This window comes from Protopterus annectens, chromosome 8.part1 (assembly GCF_019279795.1).
Source record: "Protopterus annectens isolate FY-2018-M chromosome 8.part1, PAN1.0, whole genome shotgun sequence".
NCBI classification, from domain to species: domain Eukaryota; kingdom Metazoa; phylum Chordata; order Ceratodontiformes; family Protopteridae; genus Protopterus; species Protopterus annectens.
In genome coordinates this window covers 176,299,104-176,316,603 of record NC_056742.1, presented here as the reverse complement: position 1 = coordinate 176,316,603, position 17,500 = coordinate 176,299,104, and the positions used below count along the sequence as shown (strand labels likewise).

The following is a 17,500-nucleotide window of genomic DNA, read 5'->3' as shown; positions in this document are numbered from 1 at the left end:
TGAATATGGATACCCCCCTCCTTTCTTGGTATTGTCCGGATTTTGGGGCGGAGCATGATATGAGGTGAAACCTGGTAGTGCTGGGGTGCTCTCAGGAGCCTTGAACCAGGTTTCTGTCACAGCACAGACATGAATGTGCCCCATACTGAGAAGGGCCTCGAGTCGTGCATTTTGAGATTTAGACTTCTGGCATTGAGCAGCATTACCCTTAGTTTTTCCTTTTTGTGTTCTAGGGTGGTAGGTTTAGAATTTGAGCCTTGCCTAAAAAAGGCACTATGGGGGTGGCAAGAGCCTTTGCCAATATCCGGAATCCCAGGGGTGACAGGTGCAAGCCGTCCCTTACGAAGCAGCGTGGCTTGTCCAGCATGTCATCCCAGGCAGACAGATACTGGATCCCCTTTGAATGACACCAGTGTTTAAGCCAATTGTTAAAGCTGATCATCTTATCTCTGTATTGTGGCATCATTCTTGGTGAAGGTAGGATACTGCTCAAGGACAGGGTCATACCTGCCTGGGCTACATAATCAGAGAGCTCCTCAATGTCTCTTTTCATGTAGTCCAAGGAGTGCGTCTCAGGTCGTTTACACCAGCGTGGACAATGACTGAGTCATATTTGTACCTGCTGTTGAGAGACCTGAGTGCTTGCGTTATGTGGCGGATTCTAGCCCGACAGACAGCTTACTGTGACCTTCTCCTTACTCAGTCTGGTGGCGGGGCGTCAGTGTGTCTGACTATGGAGTCACCAATGACTAGTGTGTCTGGCATTGTGTTTGGCCTTAAGGGCTGTGACTGTTTGACACTCTGACTGTGAGGTCTATGTGTTGCAGGTGTTGTGTTCTGAGGTGGTGGTTGTTTGGGTGTCTGCTTTGGTGGCCTCTGCTGTTTTGGTAGATTTTTGATCAGAGCCTCCAGTATGTCTATGTGTGTTTATGTGTATGATTTGAGGTTGTAATGGTACTATGTGAGACTGGGTCTATAGTGTGTGTGGTAACCTTCTCCTCCTGACTGGTCTTGCCAGTCCTATGTTGAGAGAGCTCAGCCTCCAGTTTGGCCGTATAGTTGCATCTCGCATGTATTTGTGTTTTGTGGGAGGAGGAGAGGGTTGTCTGTGTACATGAGGCAATTGTAACATTGCCTCAATATTCTAGGTTCACCAGCTGAGCAGGAGAGGACACTAGCAACTGATCCCTCGACATGCTAGAAGGATAGACAAAAACTTTAAAAAGATTCGAGGGGATGTGGGTGACGAGAAATGGGGGTTGCCTTTTGGGGTACTATCTATGACAAGAGTGCCGTATCAAGGTAATAAGTACTGTAGGAGCAAGTGCTAGGTTTAACAGATAGAGAATAGTCTACTTGGAGTCAAGTAGAGATGATCTTTTAGTTATAGGATCGTTGATTAGATCAGTAGTATAGTTCGATGAGGGGTAGTTTTAAGGGAAAATATGAAGAGAGTAATTTAGGTAGCCTAATAGTTTTAAATCTGATTAACGATTGCTGCCCTAGTGATGCAACAGTAGCAGCTCAGCGCAAACTTCTAAATCGGCAGCGGCGTTGGCGTTTTATATCAGGGGGCAGAAAGAAGCCAGGTACTGGCCCAAACCGACTGGTAAACTACAAGTTACTGGCTGAAACCTCTCAAAACTGGGCCAACAGGCAGCTCAATGCTACTCCACTCACTGGTAAGCAAAGGGAACCTCCTCTGTTCCAAATTAGGTAAAGATTCAGTAACAGGAACTGCAAACAAAGCCCAGGGATCAGCAAGCTCTGAAACTGGACTATTCTGCTTAGTAGGCGGGAAAAAAAAGAGATATTTTTTTGGTTTTTTTTTTTTTTCAGAAAACAAGCAGAAACAGATACAGTAAGCCACTTATAAATGCTATAAATGCGTCGGCTATCACAGCCTACACAAACAATTTGCAACAGTTACAGATTATAAAAGTAACACATTGAGAAACAAATTAAAAAGCTTTTTTTTCTTTCTTTAGCTATACATCTTAATTTTTTAAGATCTATACAAAAGCTCTCTTTTTTCTTTTTTTCCTCAAATACCCTCCATTTTTTTTTTGTCCTTTTTTAAAAAAAAAAAAAAGCCCTTTCTCCTTCCTCCTTAAAAGGTGTACAAAAAAAAAAAACCCTCTTTCTCCAAAAAAAAAAATGTGCAAATACCCTTCTCAAGTTGTAAGTTTTTTTTTTTTTTTTTTTTTTCTGTTTTTTTTTTTTTTTTTTTTTTTTTTTTTTTTATAATATAATACAAGTTTTTTGTAAAATAAATTTTTTTTTAAATTATAGTTTTTTTTTTTTTTTTTTTTTTTTTTGTGTTTGAAAAAAATAAAATATTTTTAATTATAGGGGGTTGTTTTTTGTGTAAGGTTTTAAAAAAAATTTTTTTTATATTTTTTTATTAAAAGTGTGTGTGTAAAATATTAAAATTTTATATATAAAATGTGTTTTTTATATATATAAAAAAAATATAGGTTTTTTTTTTTTTTTGTAGAAAAAAAATAAAATTTTATTTAAAAAAGTTTGAAAAAAATTTAATTAAAATTAAAGTTTTTTAAAAAAAAAATTTTAAAATAAAAAAATATGTTTATGTAATATAAAAGTTGTAAAATCTTTTTTTGTATAGAAATAAAAAATATGTTGTAAATGCTATGTAATATGAATAATATGTTTTTGTGCCCCCGGGCCTCAATTAATATTAGGTTTGAGGTAGGGGGGTATCATAACCTATATGGCCCAATATTAATGGGGGGTTCATTGTATGTGGGGGAGTAAGCACTTGGAGAATAATAGTGAAAAAATAATAAACCCCTCTCAGTAAAAGGGGCAAGAGTATTTCCCCCCATTCAAAAGGTAAGGCCGTAAAGAATATTTAGATTTAATGTTCCATTTTAATTTTTTTTTGAATAATAAGCCATTTTTTTGTTTTTTTTTTTTTTTTTGTTTAATTCAAAAATTTTATATATATATAAAAAAAAAAAAATGTATGCTGTGTTTTAAAATTATATATTATTTAGTGAATATGAAAAAAAATATGTACTGTATAGAGATATGTAAGTGATAGGTGAGAATATGTAGTGATTATTGAGAAGAGATGTAAATGTAGTAAAAATAGATATGTTTCCTCTTTTGTTGAATAATAAAACACACAACATGTATAGAGTGTCAGTGTAAAATATGATGTTACTTTATATAATATATATAATAATAATATGACAACACACACATGTGTGTGTTATGTTAAAGTTTAATAATAATAGTAAATCAGTGGTGTGTGTATGCTGTTAATATATGTTAATAAACACTGTGAGATAATATCTGAGTAATAAAATGTGTAGGGTTTTTCTGTCAATATAGAAAATATTGTTTTTGGGCATAGTGTTTTGTCCATGTGTGTGTGTTTGTGTTTTGTTTTGTTTAATGTATAGTTATTTTTTTACTTCAGCTAATGTGCTGCTTTGTTTTTTTCCAGCCACTTGCTTTTTTACTCCCATATGTGTGTTGCAGAAAATATGTTAATAGTATTTTTACTTAAAATAATTTAAAATGCCCAAATTTTATGAGATGTAAAACCATTTTTTGTTTAATAGCTTATAATAAGAAAATTTTAAACAAGCCAATACTCCATTGTTTTTTAATTAAAAAATATATAATGTCTCTTTTAATAATATCAAATTTTAATAATGGCTAGCACTCCACTAAAAAAAATGTAATCTTTTTAGAATGCACATGTAAAAAATAAAGTGCCATGTAATAGGCACACTTGTATTATGTTAGGTTTTAAAATGTGGTTGCAAAAAAAAAATAAAATGGGTGTGTAAAAAAAAAAAAAAAGGGTATGTAATATAGAAGAAAAAAATATATGTATATAAAGGTGAAAGATAGTATAAAAAAAAAAATAAAAAATAGTGAAGAGTGAGTGTATAAAAAAAAATATATGTTATAAAAGTGTATAAAGTAGTGAAAAAAAAAAAAATTAAAAAAAAATAATGAAAAAAAATAAAATAAAATGTTTGTGTATAAAAATTTTGTTTTTTAAAAAAATAAAAAAAACAGAAGTAGTGTTGGTATTTTTTTTTTTCTGATGAATTCCTTTTTTTTTTTTAATATTTTTTTTCTTTTTTTGTGAAAAGTGGAAAAAAAAAAAAATGCTCAATTGTAAAAAAAAAAGTTTCCTCTGTGTGGTGGTGGGAGATCTCTTTTCTGTGTAAAAAAAAAAATTATTATAAAAATATTAAAAAAAAAAAGATTTGTAAAAAAAAAATAGTAAAGTATGTGAGATATTAAAAAAAAAAAAATATATGAAGTAGGAAAAAAAGATTTTTTTTAAATTTGAGATGTAGAAATAGTAAAAAAATGAAAAATTTTTAAAATATTATTAAAAATTTTTCCCTTTTTCCTTTTTTTATTAAAATTTATTTTTGTGTGAAAAAAAAAAAATTTTTAATATTATTAAAGTATTTTATAAAATTTTTAAAAAAAAAAATATTTTAAAATAGGTGGAAAAAAAAATATTTTTAAAAAGATAAGATTTTTTTTTTTTTTTTTTTTTTTTTTTTTTTTTTTATTTTTTTCTTTTTTTTTTTATTTTACATCATTATGATTTTTTGTTAATTTTGTTTTGTTTTTTTTTTTAATAAGCAAAATTTTTTTTTTTTTTTTCTTTTAGTTGTATATTTTTTTTTTTTTTTTATTGTTATAGTTAAATTAAATTTTTTTTAAAAATTTTTTTTTTAAATATGTAATTTGTTAGTTTAAAAAATGTAAAAAAAAAGATATATAGTATATTAATGTGTGGTAAAAAAAAAGTATTTTATAGTGTTTAGTTTTAGAGAGAGTATTAGGGAAGAGAAGATTAAGATTTTAAAAAATAGAAGAGTTAAGAGTGTGAATTTTTGAGAAATGTTTTTTTTTCTTTTTTTTTTTTTTTTTGGTGTGTTTAAATTATGTTCTTTTATTATACACACACACATATATATATATATATATATATATATATATATATATATATATATATATATAATGACCATTCAGAAAATACAAAGAGCACAAACATTCAGGTTAAGGGCAGAAACAAACAGATAAACTTTTTACACCTGGGAGACAGATTACAGGTGGGGGATTCATTCTTAAAGGAGGCAAGTTCTGAAATCCAAATATAACAATATAGTGATAATTTGAAACTTTAACAGCACTACATAACTTCTCAACAATGACAGACAAGAAGCTACTCACACAGTCAGCATTCTACACCAAGTATGCTTTTTGCAAATCAAGTTCTTGCAACAAAATGAGAATTTCAGATACCATTAAACAATGACTAAACGCACACATTTTGAGCCCAACTATCTGCCAAAAGCTGAAATTTATAGACCATATTGTATTACACTGTTTAATTTCTGGTGTTTTTGTCAGCAAAATACAGCAGTTACTGATTCCCATAAGACAAAACAGACCAATGGGACACTCTGCGGAAGCAGAGTAGTTACTAGTTATGCTGCTCAAAGAATTAATATTAAGGCTCCCTTCCCTACAAATGCTGCAACACCAGAGAACAGTTACACTAGCTGGGACTGAATCTCACACAGCACTCCGGGCAGACCTGATGTCAATAATATCGAACAATGGAGCATGCAAAAGTGCAGATCCAGAATACAGAGTTTACACAAGGCCCACTGTTCTCCACCATCATCCAACTGTTATTACTGCTGAAGATGATAAAAGTTCTTGTCCCAGATTTTGGTCAAAAGTTTGCTCCATCATTCATAATGTTTCCTAAAACTATCAATTTTGGAAAATGGGTTGCACTTAAGGAAGTGTATAATTCTAATTACTGTCTTTATTAAAAGCTTGCTACTTTGCATTCTGTTTCCTCTGTCAACTTCTCATGTCAATTGTACTAGTACCTTAACGCATTACAGCTGGGTGATACCTGTAGGTATGTACCAAGCATTAAAAGATTTCATCTTAAAGCTTACACAACGGCAAACACAACTGTGTTGATATCTGACCGCGTCTAGTGCAAGTAAAAAGAGATAGCCGTTCATATAATATTAATTTATATTGTCATAAAGGTCATACTATCTTGACAGCGAAGCAGCACAGACAACTGCTTAGCTTCATATGAAAGCTTTAAGCGGTTTCAACAGTCCTACTAACAGTATGTGTGTAATTTTGAGTGGTTGCTGAGATATTAAGCTGTTTACAAAATATTACAACCTTAATACTTACTATGTTTACTGCGAGTTACACAATCTAGGCTGAAACATAAAACCTAAAGAATGCTACCACTATAAAAAAAGTTTGTGCTGAAGAGTTTGCCAATTACACCTTTTTAGCAACCCGGACTGTAATCCTCGCTGCCCATTTCTTGCTGCTCTCAAAGTGCATGTTGATGTGAAACCTGTTACTTCTGCTAACTTTTTACATGACAAGATAGTAATAGTAAAACCATCTCCAATTTGGATCTTTTTCCACCCATTAGTTTTAGCTTTGTCCATGTTTCTTGAGAAAAGGATTTAAGAGCTAGAGAAGAGATTATGTGCAGCAGCTCCCAGATGTTATGCAACTACCATGACATTCTGACAGCTACAAAAAGAAAAAAAAAACAACACACACACAGATAGTCCAGTATTCTCTATTAAGAAAGATGAATTACAAACACGAGCTATGTCTGGTCACTACAGGCAAGTACCAGACAAATAAAAGACACCTGCACAACATACTGTGACTTTTTTTTTTGTTTTCCTGATACTAAAGCAAGGCTCCCAAACTTTTTTTTTTATTTTTGCATTCCTGGGTCTAAAGAGGGAGAGCACAGCAGCAAACACAACCTTCTAGAGTACAAGCTCTCAAGTGTACCTCATTAGAAGAAAAGATTGTCATTTTGAGTCTTAAAAAACACATTCCTCACAGATCCACAATGAAAGGGTTTGTCACACACATTACTGTTATGAATATTTTTAATTGCCCTCCATGGTAAATAATACTGTATCATAACAACCAAAATGACTGTTTACTAGTATAAAGAAACACAGTCATGCTTGCTCAAAGCTAGAAGTCTAAATCTCAAGATGCACTCGCTCGAAGCTCTCCTCAAAATGGAGAATATCGACATCTGTGCTGTAAAGGAGACCTGGTTGAAAGAGGCAGAAAGCACCCCTGCACTCCCAGACTACAACTCATTCCATATCTTTTGGCCCCAGAATGCAGCCGGAAACTCCAAAGGCAGTGGTGTCTCCATATTCTTAAAGGATACGCACACCTCTAGACTGGTAGCCCAGCATAATGCATGAGAGATACTTCAGGTACAACTAATACTGGGTAAGACTGTAATACAAGTTATAGCCTGCTACAGAACCCCAAACATGTCCCTAGACTCTAACACCAACTTCCTAAGCACCCCGGAATCTATCAAGGTCCACCCCAATACTCTCATACTGGGCGACTTCAACTACCTTACATCAACTGGGAAAACTATTTAAGTACCAATGTACAAGGCCAATGCTTTCTGGAATTTAGTAATTCCAATGCCCTGGACCAGCTCATTCTGACCACCACTAGAGGAAGCAACATCCCTGGCCTGGTTATCATCAACATAGGAGACCACTGCTCCACACCTATAGTCAAGTTCCTCCCTGGTTAAATCTGACCACAAACTGATCACCATAAAATTCTCCATCTCACCTACACCCCCCACTAAGGTGACCACCTTGAAAAACTTCTCCAAAGCTGACTTTGGGCTCCTAAAAGCAGAAGTGGCTAACTTCTCAGCACCCATGCCAATGGAAAATAGCTGCATGACTGCCGAATCATACACCAATGCACTGTACAAGCATGTACACAAAAGCATGGACCTTGCCATACCAAATAGAACTAAGACACTCTCCCCCCAAAAAAGGAAGACAATCTGGTGGTCCCCAGTCATCAAACTCTACAACAGAAGGAAGAAACTGTTGCAGAAAAAAAACTGAAGTCACAAAACTGGAAAACCTCCCTCATCAGTCTCAACAAAAAGCTGAGATCCCCTTATCAAATCCTCTAAAGCCAGCTATGAAGACAGAATTGTGGCTGACACCAATAGCAACCACAAAGCCTTCTACAGCTGTATCAAAAATCTCAAAGGCAATACCCAGATTTGCTCTGAGTTACCGCACAATGGCACCACCTATACTGAGCCAGATATAGCCGACAGATTCAGTGCCAACTTTACCCCCCCCCCCCCCAGGGCCCTATCACAATACCAGATCAAAGCCTAGTACCCACCATTTCTGCGGCACAAGTAAAAGCTGCATTGTCCAAAGCCAAGAATACAGTGTCCAAGGGACCTGATAATATCCCTGGCAGAGTCCTACATGAGCTACAAAATGAACTGGCACCACATCTGTGTGACCTGTTCAATCACAGCCTTACCTCAGGTCATGTCCCTAACGAATAGTGCACTGCTACAGTCATCCCGCTCCATAAAGGGGGACCAATTACAGAACCTGGGAACTATTGCACCATTAGCCTGACAAGCCTGGTATGCAAAGCTATGGAGCGCATCATCATAGACCTGCTTAAAAAAGACATAGGCAATCTCCAAACTCTTGACCCCACACAGTTTGGTTTTGTCAATGGGAGACCCTGTCTGCTGAACCTGGTTGACTTCTTCGACGCAGTCACAAAGGCTGTGGATGAGGGTAAGGCAGTGCATACAGCCTACCTTGACCTGGTCAAGGCCTTTGATACCATTCGTCACTTAGGTATCAATGATAAACGCACCAAACTAGGCATCAATCCTTACATCACTATGTGGGTGGCAAACAGGACACACAGTGAAAGTTGCAGATTCCAAGTCAGACTGTCAGTCACGAGTGGAGTCCCACAGGGCTCGGTCCTGGGCCCTCTCCTGTTTGGTATCTACTTCTCAAAAGTCCAGGCCATCACAGAAGGACTCTGGCTAACCAAATTTGCTTATGACTGCAAGCTAGGCATCATTATCAACTCCCCAAGTAATGCAGACATCCTACAAAACTGCCTCTCTGAGACCACTGACTGGTGTTGGGACCATGGCCTGAAGCAATGCCAAAAGATGCATTATCATTTCCTTTGGAAAAAAAAAAAAACAGTTCCCACGAATTACCACTTTGATGTGAGCCCACTAAACAATGAAGGGGCCATAGGAGATCTGGGCACCCAGGTTGACAGCCACCTAACCTTCGACCATCACATTGCCACTGTTGTCAGAAAGTCCTATGTGGCACATCTTATAACCAAAGGTTTCGCATCTAGGAAGAAAGAGGTCATTACCCCTTTCTACTCATTCCTCATTAGACTAATCATCGAATATAACTCCCAGTTTGTCATGTACCGGACCAGACACCTACAACAGCTGGAGAGGCCACAAACTTACCTCACAAAAAGAATCCTAGGCCTTAAACACATGCCCCTACATGGACAGACTCAAGAAACTTCAGCTGTACTCAGTCTCTTATAGTCTACTTAGAGATGATCTCTGCTTGACTTACAAAGCCATGCCTGACCCAGCCCTACTTGAAATGCCACACCTAAAGAAATCCCAAGCCCCCCATGCCACACGCTCAAAAGATCACAACCTCATTACCACAATTAACAGAACATACTGGAGGGACTGGTTCATCTCCCAAAGACTGCTCATACTCTGGAATAAGCTTCCCATTCATGTCAAGCAGAGCACCTCACTGGCCCTCTTCAACAGAGATCTTGATGAGTGGATGGGTAACACAAAGTTCACTCCAGGGAACATTCGATTTGCACTACTGGATATGGGCAGTGTGAACTAACATCGAGTGGCATGGTGCCTGGGCAATTTTTTGGGGTTAGGCTTGTAAAGGCTCCAGGGCCATTAGCCTAGTACATACCTATGAACATTTTAGAAGCCATGTGAGCTGCCAATCTTAAGTAGTTAGGAAGTGTTCCACATTATAATAGGTGGAGTTCTTCACTTTTTGAAATGGAAGGTTAAGGGCTATGGGTAAATCTTCTGTTACCATTGTTCCACATCTGTAGCAAATACAGCTGTTACCAAGTCACACAGCAGATTGGAAAACCACCATGTGTTGTGTATGCTATACCCTACTACTTCTCACATGCACCAAGAATGTCAGCAATAAGAGGGAGTAATAGTCCCTTTTTTTCTGAACCGGAATAGAGAACAAAATACTGATTAGAATATTATGAAGGTATAAAAACTGGATAAGCAAAAGCACTGCTAAACAGAGTGATGCAGGTTATGCAGGGTGTTAATAAACCACAGCTTAAGCAGCAAACAATGTTTGAACACACAGGCCTGCACAAAGCCCTCAACAAATCAGGGACAAGTTTCGCAATCGGGGATAAATCCAGAAACAACTAATGACAGCCAGGGGCACTTTTAAAAGTATTTGTAGTATTAACAGGAGGCACTAACAGAATAAGAAAATATAAATTAAGAAAATATAAATTAATATTTTCTAAAGAAAAAGAAAGGCAAACTCTTTTTACTGTCAGTGTAATTCATTATCTTTTCTCCAAAAGGTATCAGTTTTACTGAGGTAGAGATAGGGTTACCACCTGTCACACTTTGCGAGGGACAGTCCCTCTTTGGGCAGTTGTGTCCTGACAAAAAATATTAAAAATGGCAAATGTCCTGAGATTGTAGGACATAATTATGTCCCATATGTTATGTAATAGTTGCATAAAATAATTATTTCTGTATCTAAAATACCTAAATGTTACAAGAAACAGAATAAGCAACTAAACCGCTACAGGAATAAGCTTTTATTTAGGCAAAAAAGTAAAGTTCTATCTTTTGTACTGACCATGGGTATGTGTCGGCCTGTAAAATCTGATGTGTGTTCCGAAAATGTCCCACTTTGGCCATTTGAAAAGGTGGCAACCCTAGGTAGAGAGCTAAAACTGGAATCAAAATCAGAGACAGCTGAGAATTAAATATTTTTACGCACTTAGCCTGTGGTGTGGTGGTATATGCTTGTGTCACGTGTAGGGTGTGTGTGTACTGTGCACAGTCACACACATATCCACTTCATCAATGCTCGACTTAAAACTGTTGTAACAGAGTGTGAGCGCGTGTGTGTGTGTGTATATATATATATATATATATATATATATATATATATATATATAAAATTTGTTTTTTTTTTTATTTTATTTTAGAAATGTGAACCACATCGTGCAAATTTTCTACCTTTCCGTCACTAAAATTTACTGGAAAAAACTAGACCATTCGTGCACATGCAAACAGTATGAAAGCGTAAGGACTAAATCTTTTGCAGTTTCTAGCCAGCCACTAAACCGTTTACAATACACCCAAACTGATAAGCAACCCCTTCCTTAACCATAAATCGAGTTAAGGAAGGAATGCATTCTAAAAAAAGGGGCAACAATAAACAATTCCTAAATACAGTGTGGTGCCCCACGGTTACACAACACTGCAAACATCTCATCGGGTAACCTTCATCTCCTTGTGTCCTTCCATTTGGAGAACTCCCAAATGGATCGCGTGACACTCTCTACACTGCTACCCAACATTATCAGTGAATGTGTTTGATATTACTCAGCAGTTAAGGTTGTACAACATATGTATACCCAACGCAACTTCGACTGTCTACCCGCAGAAGACTCGCACCGACAACGACCAAAAAGAGATGGATACTAAGGTTTACTTACATTTTAAAATTTCAGCCGGTTTACACTTCATAAAATATATATAAATAAAACAAACGTCTGCTATCAACTCATTATTCTCCCTACTGCTTAATTAGGAACTTACCTTAACACCTCTACAGACTTTGAAATTTAATATAAATCACTCAGCAAATGGTATCCCAAAACATGCACAAACCAAACCACTACTTGTTCATTGACCCTTCACACCGGCACTTTCCTTTACACACGCTCTATGAATGGTGCAGTATTATGACATACCAAAAACTAACAAACCTTGAACAAGAAAATGTAGGCAGTCATACTTTGTGCGTCTGGATGTCAGACCTCGGAATTTGTTTTATTAACATCCAGGAAGCGTGGAAACGAATTAAGTCTTGTCTTCCTGTTTATAATAGAACACCGAATTTATTGTAATAGTTGTGATTTTGCTTTGGGTTGGCTATAATATTCGTTACCACAGTTTCATTTCTGAGGTAATTTATGGTCTTGAGTATTTGATATTTATTATTTTGTAGCATTAAATAAGTAGCTAAAATTTATAATAGAACACCGAATTTATTGTAATAGTTGTGATTTTGCTTTGGGTTGGCTATAATATTCGTTACCACAGTTTCATTTCTGAGGTAATTTATGGTCTTGAGTATTTGATATTTATTATTTTGTAGCATTAAATAAGTAGCTCAAGAAAAAAAAAAAGAAATATAGTGAACGTAGTTCTAGTTAACTTCTGTATTTATTTATTATTACGGGAAAGTAGGGAGCGTGCGTTTAGGTGTGTTGCACTGCATTATGGTGAGTCCTACTTGAATTGATGTGTATTTTCTGATGGACCTAGCCGCGCCATGTTACGTTAAAGGCGTGGTATGTGTTGGTGGCATAGCAGTGGTGGGCATCGTTGATAAAGTCCATAAATCAGGAGGGCGATGGAACAAGTTTAAATATAAATACTAGTCGAATAGAAAATTGACAGAATTGTAGGATTCCATTAACGCCTGTTTTCTGAAGAGTAGTGAAGTTTTAAACTATAATGTCGGACTCTATTTATTTATTGCAAACATCATTGTTCTCTCCCAAAGTAAGGAAGTTTAGGAGGGGCAAATAAACGTCTTAAGCTTGTAAAGAGAAATTATAAAACAGAACGTGACGTTAACAGAGTAGTGGAAAACAGAGTAACGGACTTTTGCTTTGTTTAACTTGAGCTTTGCTTACAAGTCTCCAGGTAAAACTTTGAAAGCTATAAGATATGCTGTCCTTCAGTAGTAGTCTCTAGTACAATACACTGTGAGATGAACACTGTTGTTTGGGGGGGCTCTGATTTGGGCTGAAAATTTTGTTGTAACCATCCTATCGCTTCCTAATAATGGCAATTTGGGGATGCTCTGTGGTGGATTACACCTTTAATAGACAGCAGACTTCCTTTACTTTAAAAAAATACACGTTAATTCACATTCAAGAGTTCTGTTGACGTCTGAAGTTTGTAGTCCTAATATTTTAAACAAAGCATCCTTGATTCTGGAGGTAAGCAACTAAGACCTACCAGTGCCCATTTAAGGGAAGTGGGGACCAGGGGTGTAGACAGAAATTTAATATTTTGTAGTCAAACTTAATATTATTGCTGCTACCACCAACCTTAAAACTGTACTCATTCCTCAAAATGCTACCACCAGACATATAACAAAGTGATAAGTTGTTTTCAAATGTTAGGATTTATACCAATAAAAACTATTTTAGAGATGTATTACTTTTACACAAGCATTCTTTCTGTACTTCTATATGTAAATATTTGTTTACGCAGTTCTAAACATTCTGTGCTTTTTGAGTATTGAAGTTTCCAAGAGATGTTCAGAAAAAATTTACTTATTTGAGTACACTGTGTATACTTAGCTACAACCTCGGTGAGGACCATCAGTGTGACTAAAATGGAAAGATTTAGTAGCAAGTAAGACATAAGGATACAGAAACCTGACCAGGTTAAGAAATGCTATGAATTTAAAAGAATTACAGTTCAAAAGTAAAAGAAGCATGAGAACAGTGGGATGTCTGTAGAGGTGTTGGGTTTGGGGACCTTTACTCACTGTTGTAGCTTAATCTTAAAACTCAAGAGCACTCATCCATGTGAAGCATTGAATATCAGTGCTTTCCTTTATTTCCTTTAGACTTTATAGCCAGGAAGCTTATGTTAATTTGTTTTTTCATGAGCATCTGTCCCCTATGTCTCCTTGTCATTCAGCATGTTGCATCCATTTCCTTATTTTACATATACAGTCATCCCTGTCCATTTCCTATCCGTTCTACATGTTCTAGCTCCATGAATCACAGTAGTCAAAATCCTTCTATCACTTGCCCAAGTTTTAATAAGTTCCACATTATTTTTATGTGATTTTCATGTGTTGCTCCACCATATTTTATCCAAACACCTTGCATTACTCTGTATAACAGCCTCACGTTTTGCTGCTCTGATATGCCTTACACTGTTGGGAGTGGCCCGAGTAGTTATCGAAGCACGTATAAGCACTTTCCAATCATTAAAGAAAACAGATTGACCACACACAATGTAAGTTAATAAAATATTTAACAATGAGCAAAATCATTAAAAAATATAAAACAGTAATTTCCAAAAAACAAACTGAAGTAATTCACCAGGAAAATGAAATTAATACTGAAGGATAGAAATCCAACATTTAGAAAATCTCTGTCTGATTAGTTATAATTTTCCTATCTGACTAAACAACACTGTCTCTGTACTATACTAAATTATTACAGCAGAGCAAAGGCAGGCTTATAGTTCTTGGTGAGTCCTTTTGGGTGCCCACTACACAGTACAACTGTGAACAACTGGCAACTGTAACGCTGTAAACTGACAACAATTCTGACTTCAGATGGCTGTTTTATAGACTAGCTCAACTATCACAACTGTTCCAGTTCTAATTTTCATTTCATATTTTGAAAATCAACTAACAGCTGTTTACTAAAGTTCCTTCCTGTCTTTCAGCCTCTGACAGTAACCCAAAACAACTCTGAACATTCCGATGACATCGTCTGCAGATCAGCTGATTCTAAGATGGTTTGCATTTAGAATCTTCTTCACAAATATTCAGTTAGAAATGTAAAAGGACACTGTTCAAGTCTTTATAAATCAACATGTAAGAACTTATTTACAATATCATAGCTAGTCATGCTGGCATATAATACACAGGTTAATCTGAAATCATGCAGAAAACGTCATCCAGAAATGTTAGTACAGATGACAGTGTCTGATTTCTTCACAGCTATGATAAATGTTGTTCCTGCTAAATAATTCAAGAAGCACACAGGAATAACCGCATGTGCGGCAGGTGCACGGACCAATAAACAAGAAACTCCAACACAAAATGTCCAGCATCAAAGTGAAATCTTAGAATTTTATTGTGCAGCTCCAGCAAATAGTGTATTAATACACCATATAATACAAGCAAACCGGTTTTGGCAGTGATATGCCTTCTTCAGTGCAATAACAAAAACTGAAAGCACATAGTGTAATTAAATAATCACACCATCAAAATACAAGCTTGTCACTGACTGGATAATTAAAATTACTCATTTAGTCCAGATTTGAACCCCCCCCTGCAACCTAATGATCAAACTGGATTCTTTACTATTTAAAGTGGTATGCCAACCTGTCTTATACATCCAGTAACCCGATCAATTATAATAAATTTAAACTGAGCAGTGGTATGAGTTATATTATGTTTATATAAGGAATTGGATATCCTTTTGTTCCTAATGTCACTGAGATGTTCGGATATCTGAATCCTCAGTGACCTAGAAGTCTGCCCCACATAAAAAGCAGAACAAGTAGCTAAATATATGACCCAATCAGTGCTACAGTTACTAAAACACAGAATATCATACACCATAGATGTGTTTTTACTGGTGAATTGTTTATTCTTCAATGCATGGCTGCATGCTGAGCAATGGCCACAGGGTATACACCCTACGAGTTTGTCCCCAAACATCATGAGGTTGGGGGATTTGTTCAAACCTGGGCTAAATGAGCAATTTTAATTATCCAATGACAAGCTTGTATTTTGATGGTGTGATTATTTAATTACACTATGTGCTTTCAGTTTTTGTTATTGGACTGCGGAAGGCATATCATTGCCGAAACCAGTTTGCTTGTATTATATGGTGTATTAATACACCATTTGCTGGAGCTGCCACAATAAAATTCTATGATTTCACCTTGGTGCTGGACGTTTTGTGTTGGAGTTTCCTGCTAAATAATTCCCCATCCTTGCACATCCTCCCCAACTCTTCAGTATTGTATATCACAGCTGCTAACACCACTTCAGGAGTGAGAATTTTACTGGCTAATCCTCTCCTTGCTGACCTTTGGCACTGAGAGAACTTTTGAAAATAACAGCTTGCAAATTAACTAACTCTCTGGTCTTTTCTAGTGCTTTTTCAGCCATTGTCCCTGATAGATAATTTGTTTACTAGGTGTAGACCTACCCTGCCTTTGGTGTCGGCCCTTCATCTCCACTATTGTTTATCTTACTTCCTCCAGACATAAACTTCCAGCCAGTTACCAACTCTAATTCATCTGTTCCCTGAATCAGACTGAGACCTTTTCCTCCCACTTAGCCTGGTGACCTCGTTCAAGGACTTCTACTGTGTTCACTTCTGGTGTAATTGCTGTCTTTCTTCTATAGCTTGTTTCATTATCTATTTTCTCACATCTATTTCTTATTGAACCTACCTGTTTTCCTTTTTCTCCATCTTGCTAACTTGAAACTCTCCGTCCTCTTTCTGGTTCTCTGTTATTCAGCCCACATCAGAACTCCGCCCCACCTGTTCTTTCTGCTCTCTGATCCCCCTTTCCCTTGCATACATTTAGTTCTGTTTATCTTCCTTTACGTGCAGTGTTCCTCCTCTTTTCCTATCTTTTGAATTGCACTGTTGCTTTATTATGTACTGCTTGCCTTCAACCTACATTTGTAATTTCCCTTGTTTTCAGCATATCTCACACCTTCACCCACCTGCAGTTCCCCAGGCCACACTTCTGCATGTGTAGCCCTCCTTTGTTTTGCACTATGCTTCATCTTGGCAGAGTACTGCACACCATCGCTTCCTCAGCCCTTCATTGATATTAATTCTTTCCACTGTCCTTACTAGATTTTTTATTTTTTATTTTTCTATTCTTTCATGCTCTGTTTATTCACTTTTTTTCACCTCACCTAACTCTGCTCCTCTCAGCCATCACTCTGCAGCACAAATCTATGATTTCTGCTTTGCCTTGTGGTACTTCTGCAGGAAATGTTGCACCTTATTTAATCTTTGCAGTTCCAAAAAACATTCCTGTCATCTTTAGATCACTCAAATGCATATATATATTTACATATACACACACACACACACACACACACACATATATATAATCTATCTATATATACACACACACACACATACATATATACACTCTCCCATAATCCAATATCCTAAATGCTTGGATCAATAATCAAACCAACTCAAACCTCCAGCACTATGAATTTAGCCTAAATAGGTTGAAATAAATGATCACAACACTCTGGAAAGTACCATGCCATCCTTTAATGGCAGACATGTTCCGCCACACTCAACAAACCAAAGTTTCGCCTCATGCCAAAGTACTTTTTGTGGACATTGTATTTATTGCAAAGTTATTTCTAAAACAAAGTCATTCACTTCAGTCAACACAACAAAGTATATGATATTAGACATTTTATAACTTGCATGAGTGAGTGGGTGATATATATGGCAGTAGCCAGAGTGGTTCTTTTTATGTAGGACA

At 36.1% G+C, this 17,500-nt stretch overlaps 2 protein-coding genes across 5 annotated transcripts in view; one reads left to right on the top strand and one right to left on the bottom strand.

Annotated features, from left to right (window-relative positions):
* BOLA3 (bolA family member 3) overlaps positions 1-11,938 on the bottom strand; it is a 448,482-nt gene extending 436,544 nt beyond the window's left edge. For both annotated transcript variants that reach the window (XM_044081813.1, XR_006366077.1), the window contains exon 1: positions 11,795-11,938. The gene's annotated coding sequence lies outside the window, so the exon portion shown is untranslated. The remainder of the gene's footprint in view (positions 1-11,794) is intronic.
* A 115-nt stretch (positions 11,939-12,053) lies between these two features.
* The window catches only part of NUDT7 (nudix hydrolase 7), a 169,579-nt gene continuing 164,132 nt past the window's right edge, over positions 12,054-17,500 (top strand). Inside the window, exon 1 of one of the 3 annotated variants that reach the window (XM_044081811.1) lies at positions 12,054-12,164. The gene's annotated coding sequence lies outside the window, so the exon portion shown is untranslated. Of the gene's footprint in view, positions 12,165-12,201; positions 12,315-17,500 lie in introns of those variants that run through there. The other 2 variants (XM_044081812.1, XM_044081810.1) reach the window with 2 other exon arrangements.